Source organism: Aplidium turbinatum, chromosome 17 (genome assembly GCF_918807975.1).
Source record: "Aplidium turbinatum chromosome 17, kaAplTurb1.1, whole genome shotgun sequence".
Lineage (NCBI taxonomy): Eukaryota > Metazoa > Chordata > Ascidiacea > Aplousobranchia > Polyclinidae > Aplidium > Aplidium turbinatum.
The window spans coordinates 1714846-1728032 of NC_137488.1; positions in this window are offsets into that span (position 1 = coordinate 1714846).

Below are 13187 nucleotides of genomic sequence, written 5' to 3' on the forward strand. Positions count from 1 at the left end.
AATTAAATTCACGGATAGTTCTACTGGTGAAATGATATATAAAAACGCTTGAAGGACTCCAACGAACGGCTTCTCAAATAACTCTAATTTCTGCATCAACTATACCAATTCACAACTCATAGCACAACTCTCATAATCAACTCGTAACAATCACCATAATAATAATCTCAGAATCTCAGAATAAACATTACACAAACTACACCACTATTTATAGTTGGCTGTTCAGTCCAATAACTTCGAGAAGATTACATCATAAAGAACCATCGTTCGGTCACGTAGCATTTAAATGTCAACAAGCAGAAGCTTATAGAAGGTCACGTTCGCAAGAAGATTCTTACATAATAACGATTTCGTAATCAGAGGTCCATTCGTAAACAACCTTGTGACATCATGACAAACGATATTGGCAATTGTGAAAACAACAGAACGTTCCAGATACAGAATAATCTAGAATTACGTTGCAGAACAACGACTTCACAATTAGAGGTTACTACTGGTCATTGACCGATAATAACATACCGCTCAAGAATTCCATAATGAAAACAACACGCTTGTTGAAGTAACAAAGCAAGCGATCGCGAGGCATTTGCACCTTGATTGTGACATACGCCCCCCCTTAGAATATTGTTGCAAACAATATAACAACACAATCAATACAAAACACACCATAAAACAATTAATTACTCAATAATCAGTTCTCATAAGTCTATCGTTGCATGATCTACCAACGATAGCTTTTCTCAAAACAATAGTCACGTTTTCTGTGAAAGTTTTCAACGTCCTCAACATCTTCAGTGCATCGGCGAGCGAGATGACCCATCTTCCTACATCGGAAACATCTCCTCTCCGGACAGTCCTTGGCGAGATGACCTTCTTTATGACAATTATAGCAAGCCTTTTCATCAAAAGGGCAGCTCCTGGCTATGTGTCCAATCTCTCCACATCGGTAGCAATGGTTGTCACGGCAACGTCTGTTTTCTGAATGTCCGCCGTTAGCAACGCATTCCCTGGCGAAGTGTCCGCGTCTACCGCATCTATAGCAAACTCCAAATGGTCGTTGCCTGCCTCTTCTCCTCGGTTCTTCGCGCTCGTAATATCCGTCATCGTGAGATCGTTGCTGATTATCTGCAGAACAATCTCGAGCAAAGTGACCATTCTTGCCACAAGAATAACAAGTAACTTCAGAATCTCTCTCAAAAACATTTCCGATTATCAGATCAACTAAAGAGTTTTGTAAACATAACGCTTTCACAGTCCCACTACAATACGGAGTTTCGATAGATATCATCGCTAACGGTCCTTGGATTGAAGTGGTATCTATTTTTGTCACATGGCCAGTTTTTCCCGTTAATTGACTGTCTTTAACCAAATCTCTCCTCACTATTATACCAGTAGAACCAGAATCACGTAAAACTTTTACCTTTTTGTCTCCAACTTTTCCATCCACTACTGGCAGGTGATCTTCAGGTATTATTTTTCCGCAAACATCTTCATCCGGATTCTCCTCGTCAAGCGTTGGTTTAGGAATCATTAACGCACAACCGCATCGATAAACGTCCGTGTCTTCATCTTTTCTAGACTGATTGGATCGGGACAACGACTTGTCCTTGCATTCCTTCGCTTCGTGTCCTTGCCTATTGCAACGATTGCACCACTTCCTCGATTCCTGATGATTTCTGTTAGTCTTCTTCCGGCAGTTAACAGACTTGTGACCTAAGCCATTACAATTAAAACAACGTACTTCTCTTGGAACAGCACCTCCTTTAGAATTATTTGTTTGCTCCTCGTCATTATCGCATGACAACGTTTCTTCAGTCGACAACTTCTCATCATGAGCAACTAAGTACTGTTCTGCCACACTGGCTATTTCTTCTAGATTCTTTGGACTTCTCTCCATTAGATAAACAGACAGATCTTTTGAACATGAATCTGTGAATTGTTCCTTAACTATAAGGTTTGCCAATCCGTCCAATGATTGATCGGCCCCCGAAAGCTCAAACCACTTTAACAAAAGGTTTCTTAAACGTTCAATAAATTGACCTGGGCTTTCGTGTTTTTCAGGCTTTGCCTCACGGAATCTTTGACGGTATCCATGCTCGGTAAAATTGTACCGCTTTAACAGAGCTAACTTCAATCTGTCGTAGTTCATGGCTTCTTCTTGCGAAAGTCTCGAATATACATCAAGAGCTTGTCCCGATAATAACATGCTTAGCTGGGTAGCCCACGTCGACTTCTCCAATTTGGCTATTGTAGCATATCTTTCAAATCTTAACAAATAACTATCCAACTCATCTTTTTCTTCAACAAATGATGGCAAATCTGGACGTCTTACTTGCGCCACAATAACATCTCGAGCATTATCATTAGTAGAATTAGATCGCTCACCAATGTCCAGCTTTTGTCTTTCTAATTCAAGTTTTAACTTTTCCAATTCATATTGCGCTCTTCTTTCTTCAGCTTCTGCTTCGCGCTGCGCTCTTCTTTCTTCAGCTTCGCGCTGCGCCCGCTTCTCCTCTGCTTCAGCTTCAAGTTGTGCTCGCTTTTCCTCAGCTTCAAGTTGTGCAGCTTCAGCTTCACGCTGTGCTCGTTTTTCTTCAGCTTCAAGTTCTGCTTTCCTTATTTCACGAGCAGCTCTTCTATCTTCTCTTTCGTCAGCTTCTCGCTGAGCTTTTTGGTCCATTATCTTGTGATACTCTTCCATCACAAACTGAGACTTCTCATTACCAGTCAGCCCCATTCGTTCAGCCATGCTCCCTAAGTCTTCAATCATCTCATGTTTGACAGTATCCGCCATCTTGACATTAATTTATTATTCTTTCAATAAATCTTCGGTATTCTTCGGTTTTTCGGTTATATTCTTTTTCGGTTTAATCTTTTCGGTTTGTTCCCGGACGAGCCCCCAGAATGTCACGATTTCTTTCTATCTCTTACCAGGAAAAAGACTTGGAAAGATTCAATGACGTAGTTTAATGGGTCAAACCGAAAAGCAGTCAATTAAATTCACGGATAGTTCTACTGGTGAAATGATATATAAAAACGCTTGAAGGACTCCAACGAACGGCTTCTCAAATAACTCTAATTTCTGCATCAACTATACCAATTCACAACTCATAGCACAACTCTCATAATCAACTCGTAACAATCACCATAATAATAATCTCAGAATCTCAGAATAAACATTACACAAACTACACCACTATTTATAGTTGGCTGTTCAGTCCAATAACTTCGAGAAGATTACATCATAAAGAACCATCGTTCGGTCACGTAGCATTTAAATGTCAACAAGCAGAAGCTTATAGAAGGTCACGTTCGCAAGAAGATTCTTACATAATAACGATTTCGTAATCAGAGGTCCATTCGTAAACAACCTTGTGACATCATGACAAACGATATTGGCAATTGTGAAAACAACAGAACGTTCCAGATACAGAATAATCTAGAATTACGTTGCAGAACAACGACTTCACAATTAGAGGTTACTACTGGTCATTGACCGATAATAACATACCGCTCAAGAATTCCATAATGAAAACAACACGCTTGTTGAAGTAACAAAGCAAGCGATCGCGAGGCATTTGCACCTTGATTGTGACAGTCTAAAAGGTTATAGACATCCAAACTTGGCCGTTTACAGCTCTTGGCTAAGATTTTCCAAAATTTTATACCCTCGCTAAGACCCCATTTTTTATTGGCTTTGGCTGAAATTTGGTAGAAATACTGTTTACAAGATTCTCTATAAACTGAGAAAATTTCAGTACAAAATATTAAAGGGGTCGGAAGTTACTTAATGTGAAACTTGGGTCAAAAAAAAAGAAGCAAAAAGTGGGGTCCTTTTAATATCTTGGTTACCCATAACCCCAGTGAAAATTTGCACTGAAATTTTGTCCACTTATTCACTAAGATATGGTAAGTCTACCATGCAAAATTTATCAATGGTTCTCAATGTTTTCTTATAGAAAGTGTGCGTCAAAGTTTGGACAAAAACGCAAAAAATCACAAATGAAAGATTTAAAAAAACTGTAACAATATTGAACTATACTAGAAAACATTTGAAGTGTATTTTTGATAGTGTTTCTATCAATTGTTCTAACATTTGACAACTGTAATGTACCATGTGGACCTCCTTGTCAGTGAACAAAATGGCAAATTTTGTCATAATCTTCCTTGCTCAGTTTGTTTTGTCGTCAAGAAGAACCATGGTTACTCGGCACAGCAATTGAACAAATAATGTCATAATGGAATCCAGCATGTTTGCTGATGTCTGTTCTGAACAAATGTGCTGCAGTAGTGTACTTTGTATGTGTAAATACTACAGGGTGACACAAAAAAAACGTTCATCAGTAAAAATCGAATAACTTCCAAAATTTTATTTAGATTAACACATAAATCAGCTACATTAGGTTAAGTATATGTAGCAGACATATCCAAAGTTTCAAGTCTATACCACAAAAACTTTTTGTTTAACTGGCGCTCAAAAAATGTGCTCTAAATGAGCTCCCCGTTGCTGCAAGCACATTTGAATCCGGCGGGCAAAGTTCTCGATGACCCTCCCACATTCTTCCCTTGGGATTGCTTTTATTGTTGCTGTAATTGCTGCCTTTAGATCAGGAATAGTCTGGGGGTTGTTGCCATACACCCTATCCTTAAGGTAGCCCCACAGATAAAACTCTGGGGCGTTCAAGTCCGGTGAATACGGCGACCACTCCGGGTCACACCTGCGGCTGATCAGTCGGTCAGGAAAACGCTGCTGTAGCCATGCCAATGATTCGTTTGATGTGTGGGGGGTGGCACCATCCTGCTGGAACCACTGGAGGTCCCTGACGGTGGTTCCAGCAGGATGGTGCCACCCTCCACACATCAAACGAATCATTGGCATGGCTACAGCAGCGTTTTCCTGACCGACTGATCAGCCGCAGGTGTGACCTGGAGTGGTCGCCGTATTCACCGGACTTGAACTCCCCAGAGTTTTATCTGTGGGGCTACCTTAAGGATAGAGTGTATGGCAACAACCCCCAGACTATTCCTGATCTAAAGGCAGCAATTACAGCAACAATAAAAGCAATCCCAAGGGAAGAATGTGGGAGGGTCATCGAGAACTTGCCCGCCGGATCCAAATGTGCTTGCAGCAACGGGGAGCTCATTTAGAGCACATTTTTTGAACGCCAGTTAAACAAAGAGTTTTTGTGGTATAGACTTGAAACTTTGGAGATGTCTGCTACATATACTTAACCTAATGTAGCTGAATTTTTGGGTTAATCTAAATAAAATTTTGGAAGTTATTCGATTTTTACTGATGAACGTTTTTTTTGTGTCACCCTGTAAATATAATCTTTCTTTCATCAACACTGACCTGTTTTACCCTTACTTAGGAGTTAAACCAGTCATTTGACTCTGTCGTAAAAATGATGTTGTATTAACATAACTTAAAAATAAATTTCACTTTTGTTTTGCTATCTTGTATAAGGAAGCCTTAATATATAACTGTTTAACACTGAAAATTGAGACATTTTAAACTTTATGTGAAGATATACACAATAATACCAAAATGTGAGCTGTCTTGCCCTGCACTACCCTAGTTTAATAAATCTTGTTATGATAACCTGCATTGCGCTATTAACATCAGGCCTGGATATTCACTGCATGCTCATTGTTCAGTAGCGTAGCCAGGAATTTTAAAAGGGGGGTTTTTGACCACCCAGCGGTGGGGGGTCTGGGGGACCTCCCCCAGAAATTTTTGAAAAATTGCTTTAAATTTGGTGCATTCTGAGAGCGTTTTCAACAAAAATGTGGGTACAAATATTCCTGTAAAATGGTGCTGTCCGGTAGTGCATAGCAAAAGGATAAAATCATGTTTTCTTCGGCATTTTTCGGAAATAAAGCTAAGTCTCTGTGTTTTCTTGTTGCTAATTCTTGGCTGAGATGTTTGGTATTGGCAAAACTCGCTCTTTTAATGCAATTTTGTTTAAAATTAGGCAATTTTTTTAGATTGAAAGCATCATTCTCAATATCGTGACGTCACACGCGTGCCAAAGGGGGGGTTGTAACCTCCAACCCCCCCCCCCCCCCCCCCTTGGCTACTCCACTGTCATTGTTGTTAATTGTTCAACTACCCGTATATTTGCTTTACATCTACCGTAGCTTACTGCAAAGCCTTTGTTAAGAAAAACAACTGACTGGTAATTTCAAGTCTTTGCAAACAAGTATTCTATATGCTCTAAATAACATTTGCTAACTGTCTTCTGTAGCTGCACTACAAAACTTTCTTCAATTTTAACAGAACTGCATGCTTCACGCGCTACAAACTATCGCCCTAGTAGTGTCGTGAGAATAAGGCAATCGCTGCGAGCCTTCGAATCCGTTCAGATATCTCTGAGTGAAATGTACTTATGTAGCCTACTCTCATAGGGGAAGGTTGGGATAATGGGATAGCCTACGTCAAACGGATTTATAAAATTCCAGTAAAGACTAACATTTTACAAAACTTCATTAATAATTAAAGTCTTTCTGTGTCATAAAACGAAAAAACATTTTAAACGAAACTCAAACTTGTACAAAAAAAGCCTCAAAATACACAAGGTAGGGGAGAGTGCCCCGCTTTTTGGAAAATTGAGATTTAGACATAAAAAAAAATCTTATATTTCAAAAAAAAGTTGTAGGCTACTATGAAAATTCCTCCTTTTTTTAGTATTTCCACATAAAAAAGTTTTACACAAATTTTATAATTAGCCGTTAAAAATCACCTGTCAAAGTGGTTATGGTATCCAACAGTGCCCCTATCAAAGTATATTGATGTCTTTAGTTGCAATGTTGAGCCACTCTTTTTGCAATGATAATCCTAGGTATGAAACTTACCGGTAGTGTTTCACATGATGGATATCACTGAACTGGTCAGACAAAACCTTTAAAAAGTTGTACATAAGCTCATAAGCACAAAAAATAACAGCAATTATCATAACATGCGAGACGCTATCTGCCTGTCGTGGTGACTGTGCTTAAACGAAAGAATGACGTCAGTTTTTTTTACCCGGGCCGCAACTTTACAAAAGGTACCATTAAAAAATCCCCTTTGAGCAACAAAAGAAAAAGGCATATAATAGCGAAATTAACTCATCGGTTTGCAACTGCCTGATTTGGCGCAGAGGGTTAGGGCGGTGATGCAGGTAGTCATTTCATCGACGTGGGTTTGATTCCCACCAGTGCTATTGCTCTTTTTTCTTCTGCAATTACCAAACAAACTTCGAAGGGAATTTTTTAATGGTACCTTTTGTAAAGTTGCACCCGGGCCTACCATCTGAAACGTTATTACTGAAACATAGTCAAATGACCGGCAGCTGAAGTTCTTGGGTCACATTGTGGTTATCTTTATTTATTATTATATTTAAGTGTAAGTTTAAGTATGAGAATGGTTTGTTTATAAGTTGAATTAAGATGAAGGCTGTCTAACTGCTTGGTGAAATTTCTATCTATCTAATTTATCTAGTTTGGCTATCTGACTCCATGAACTAATTTCCACACAATTGTTATTCGAATTATAATTTTAAGTTATCAGAAGGTGTTCGTATAATGTTGTAGGTCTATAACACAATTTGAATTTAAACAGTACAGAATAATGAAATTACAGGATCGTGAAACATTATCACGAGTTATTACATTTTAATTAAACAATCAATTTAATGTTTCTCTGAGAGCTGAACTGGTCTAACTGAGCTGGTTTGATGTGAGCTAGTCCGATTTGATAGAGCTGGTTTCGTGTGAGCTCGTTGTCTAATTGAGCTGGTTTGATATGTTAGAGCTCTCGTCAAAGGGCGAACAAACCCTTTTATTTTCTGTTCCCTTTTTTCTATTTACTTCGGGAGCAGTTTACACGGAAAATTACAGAAACTTTAGTAAAAGGCAGGAAAACTTATATGTTGAAATAATGGATCGCTACAACATCATAAGGAAAGGCGAACTTGAAGATTTATCTTTAAGTGGAAAAATACTAGGAAAACGGTCAAGAGGAGCTCAAAGATTCACATTTTTGCACAATTTTCAACCACATATCAAAAACCGTACTAAAATTTGGCAAGATGCACGAGATCGATCAAACTGGAACATCAAATTTTACATCGAGGGCTGTATCAGCTATGATACTTACAGACAAAGAGTCTAATGACTGACCAAACTTGAAAAACTTGTGAAGAATCCCTGAAGCCGCCATAAAAACGGCAACAAAAAGTTATAAAGTTCTGAAAATTAAATGTTTACCACCTAAATCAAACTTTCATTTCATTACCAACAACAAGCAATGACTTATTTTTGAGTAACTTAGTTCCAGCAGCTTGTAATGCACGCTTGAGTGAATAATTTGCCACGGATTGGGAGAACCGAGGGGAGGGCACTCTCCCCTACAAGTTGTCGTGCCAAACCCTCTAAACTCCATGCGAAACTGTTTTATTTTTTGAACCTTAAGTTTTACATTGTATTTGTTTTTATAATTTTGCTTTGTTGAAACTTTTGCGCCTTTCCAATTTCTTTTCAAAATCCGCTTCTGCACGACTACTGCGTGTTAGTTTCCCTTCACCGGGTTGTTGATTTTTATGCAGACTAGCCTACTTGACGTAACAGAGAGAGAGAAAATCACTCATCGAGTCAGTTGTTTCCCTGTTTTTGCGACAAATATCAAGCATCGGCATATAACGACTTTTCAAAAAGGGAGAAATGTTAGTGTTGTCTGCATGGCGGAGTGGTGAAACATTGAGAGGCAGAAGGAACAGCTGACTCAATGTCCCTTCGCTGCTTCCTGTTGTGTAGCATCTATGGTAGGCACTTTTACATCACCCACTCGTCGAAGAGCGCCTGCTTTTCAATGTGAAATTGCTTTGTGTTTTGTTTAGTCACAATTTTCCTTATAAACTCCATTGATTGCAGTCATTAAGATCCTTCTTGCAGTCAGTTCAGTTGCAGAAGAAAAAATAGTATTAGCAGAGGGTGGAATCGAACCCACGAAATAGAAATTACTACTCCTCTGCCCTAACCATTAGGCAACGGTGGTTGTGGAAAAGCATTCAGTTAAATTTCTTTGTATCAAAATTTTTCGATCAGAATATCACGTGTCGAGTCACATGACTGAAATCAGCTGAATCGCGAATGAACATGTCACGCATGATTGCGTACCTCTTCGACGAGTGGGTAATGTTAAAGTGCCTACCAGCATCTATGATCGCAGTGTACTGTAAGTTGCAATAATGGCCACGCAATAAAACACGATTATGAAGAATGACAAGCCTTTGTTACCTCACCGACTTTTCAATCCCGTTCGATAACTTGATCGTTCCCACCATAGTCCAGTCGTTGAAGGGTTTTACCTTGAATTAATTGGTGTAAAGCTGAAATTTTGTACATTGGTTCTGTTCATTGTGTACAATGACCAAAAAAAAATCCCCGTAAAAATTTTTTGGTGAAAAAAAGTTATCCGCTATTTTCGAAATTCCGCCATTTTTTTCAAAATGGCGGATGTACAAATAGTGAATTATTCAATTTTTATGAAATTATTGTTAGTGTTGGTGCTCATTTAAAAGTAAATTTCATACTGCATACTGCAATTATTTCACATTGGCAAAGTTTTGGTCCACCGTGATTGCCGGAGGAAGTTTACGGATACACGGAAAAAGGGTTCAGGGAAAATGCCTGCAAAGAAATTATCTGTGACAAGGAAATTCAAGCTTCTGAAGCCTCCAGTATGCTTAGTCAAAAGGGTGCTGATGGGATTAATGCTGCTAGTACTAATAGAGGGGACAACACTATTGCGACAGCTGGTCGAAAAGTACACAGAGTCATAGACTGTTGTAAAAGTTATAGGCTATCAACCCAATCGATATACAGCTAAGGAAGAACAGAGAGGAAAGTGGGTCCTGCGTCAAGAGGAAACGAAGTGTTTGAATTCTTGATGGCAATTTCCACAGTAAGACTCATTGTTTATTTTGTGGGACTCGAGCTCACGGACAGACCTGGCTTTAGTTTTGTTAAAACAGATGTTTTTGCAAGGACTATATTAGAGTATTGTGAGAGACGTTCTGACGATTGGTCATGCGTCGTGAAAGGTCGTATTGAATATTACGGTGGCGATTTGTATGCTGCAGACTGTTTATACAGTAGCCTACCATCATTCTTGTAGCCCTAGTGTTAATTTTATATATGGATTTAACGTACCCTTGCAATGTGGTAGAGTACCTGAGGCAAACGCAAAACGTCGAAAATCTGGTCGACCGAAGGATGAGGAACAGGACCAGGTATTTCTAAAGATGTGTTCCCATCATGAACAGAATGATGAAGAACAGTTAACGATATCAGACCTCAGATCTAAAATGAAGGAGTTTTTAGCAAATGATGATTGCCTTCCTTATGGATTAAAATATGTGAAGACCCAATTATAGAAACATTGCGGTGAATCTATTTATATAGCTGAAGGTCAGGGCCTTCATTGCATTGTCACGATGAGAGAGAAGACATCCGAAATCCTTCGATCTCATTAGGCTACCTAAAAACAAGGCATGAGGATGATGAAGAGTCACAAAAGAGAGAAATAATTAAAACTGCGGCAAGGCTTATCAAAAATGGTGTTGCATCTGTTAATGATCACTATCCAAGCACAGATGCACTCAATAATAATAATCGTGTTTTATTTGCGCCCATTGCGATACATAACATAGCCTACAGTAACACTGCGATCACAGATGCCATAGCCTCCAACAGACGACAGGGAGCAGCGAAGTGACATTTAGGCCTAGTCTTCGAGTCAGCTGCTCCCTTTATTTTGACTTGCCATTAAGTGTCTGTGCCGAGATACAGCCGCGTGCTCTGGAGCGGTATCAAACCCACGTCCTTTCGAACGTCGCGCTGGCGTTCTCACCACTCGGCTACGCAACCGACACTCAATCTCGGTCCTGCTCTAATGTAGCCCACTTGCCTGAAACTTTGCGAACACTGTTGAGTTCCTTAGTTGTAGGAAAAGACACAAAGCAAAAGGTTGCAAGTATTAGCCAAGCTGTCAGACCACGAGCGGTGATTGCACCATTGCAAATATTGGTCTTGCTGTTCAAGGACATCATTTGTACAGGTCGAGATTTCTTGTTGATGCTTTACAGTTTACACAATATGGGATATTGTTCTTCTTACGCAGAAGTCTTGAAGTTTGAAAATAATGCAGCTGATTGTGTAGCGTCAGAAGCCATTGTTCTAGAGAACATAGACCTACTCGAAAGTACAATGTTATTTTCAGCTGACAATATTGATCATAATATTATCACCCTGGATGGGAAGGGGACTTTCCAAGGCATGGGAATGATTGCTGCTTTGACACCGGGTCAGAAAGCAAACCGTATGATTCCAAGGCACAACATATCACAACTCAACATCATAAAGAAGACTAGGATTGAAATCATGCAACTCCGCTTTGCCAATAAAGCGCAGAAGACATCACTGGCTGGTTATGTACCTTTTTCTCAGGATCAAACCCTGAGCAATATTGTGAATGGTGTTGTGGCGAGGATGACGTTATTGTACATGAACATACACAAACGAAAAAATGATCGACTTGATCAGTAAAACACTTCGGGGTAGTCTAAAGGCTGCGAAGTGATCAATGCTCCAGGGGATGCTGATGTTCCGATTGTGAAGGCTACTGTTCTTAATGCAGTGTCACACTCGACAACGTTGATTGGAGAAGACACAGATCTGTTGGTCCTGCTTCTTCATTATGCGCAACAAGCAGACAAAGATCTATATTTCCGTTCCGACAAAAAAAATGCTGACAAAGTGTATCATATGAACGAGCTGAAAATGGTGATGGGTGAAGAATTATGTTCCCAATTACTTTTTCTACATGCCTACACTGGATGTGACACAACATCAAGAATCTTTGATGTGGGTAAGAAAATCTGTCTGTTACAAGCTGGTAAAGGGTAATGCTACTCTGAAAGACTGTGCTAATTACTTCCTTCTTCCAAAGCAGACAGCAGCATCCATTGACAACAAAGATTTTCAAGCGATGGCTGTGATTTTTTGGGGCACGCGGACGGATTTCCTCTCGTCATTGCACTACAGCGTACTAAGAAAAAAAGTAGTCTCTTCCCAATCATTTGTGACACCAGAACGCCTACCACCTACTGAGTCATCGAAAAAATTTCACTGTCTAAGGGTTTACTACCAAATAATGGTGTGGCTAGGACAGGAGAGTGATATGGAAACTTACGGGTGGGGTTGGAAACTGGAAGGCAGTCAGTTTGTGACATGAATGCATGCTGACCCAGATTCCCTCTTATAGATTATCCACTGCAACTGTGCAACTGCCTGTAGCACTGCCAGGTATAGCTGTAGGCAGAATAATCTACCCTGTACCTCAGCATGTGGACAGTGCAACTTGATGCCTGTGACAATACGTAGGCTACAATCAGTCATTACTGGATGAAGATAATGAAGTTATTTCGAAGAATGTTATTTACAAGTAACTGAATGTAAATAACTTAATAAGTGGTCTGCGATTTTTGTACTGCCAGTGTTTCACTATTGTTTTTTTTTCATATTAGCCTTTCCATTAAACCAATTAGTTAATTCCATTTTGAATTGTCTTATTGAATTCCATACCACCTTAAACCTAGGGATAGACGCCAGAATTAGAGCTCTAGCATGAATATTAAGTGAATTATTGTCATTATACTATTTTGGCGGCCATCTTGAAAATGACAACTTTCCGGTGCTCAGATTCTCCTATATTTTTAATATATTATTCTTAATGAAAAATATTAGAAAAAACATTTGGAAAACCTTCTGTAGGAAACTTTTGGGGTCTTGACCTGATATATATTGACCTGACTAAAAGTAACCAAAATTATCGTTTTTGGAACTATTATACATTATCGTACCGGCAGGCTATTATAGGCTATAATATTTTGTTTATGTCACTTCGTTTAAAGTCAAATATAGATGTTATTGAGTACCTACTTGCTTATTAATTGTGACAATGATAATATCATATTTTAAAGAAGCCGTAGTATGACGATACTTCGAAAAAATATTCAAATTTTGTTTATCCGCCAATTTGAGGAAAAAATGGAGGATTTTCAAAAAAGGCGGATAACTTTTTTTCAGCAAAAGATTTTCACGGGGATTTTTTTTTGGTCAATGTACATAATCAACAGAAACAA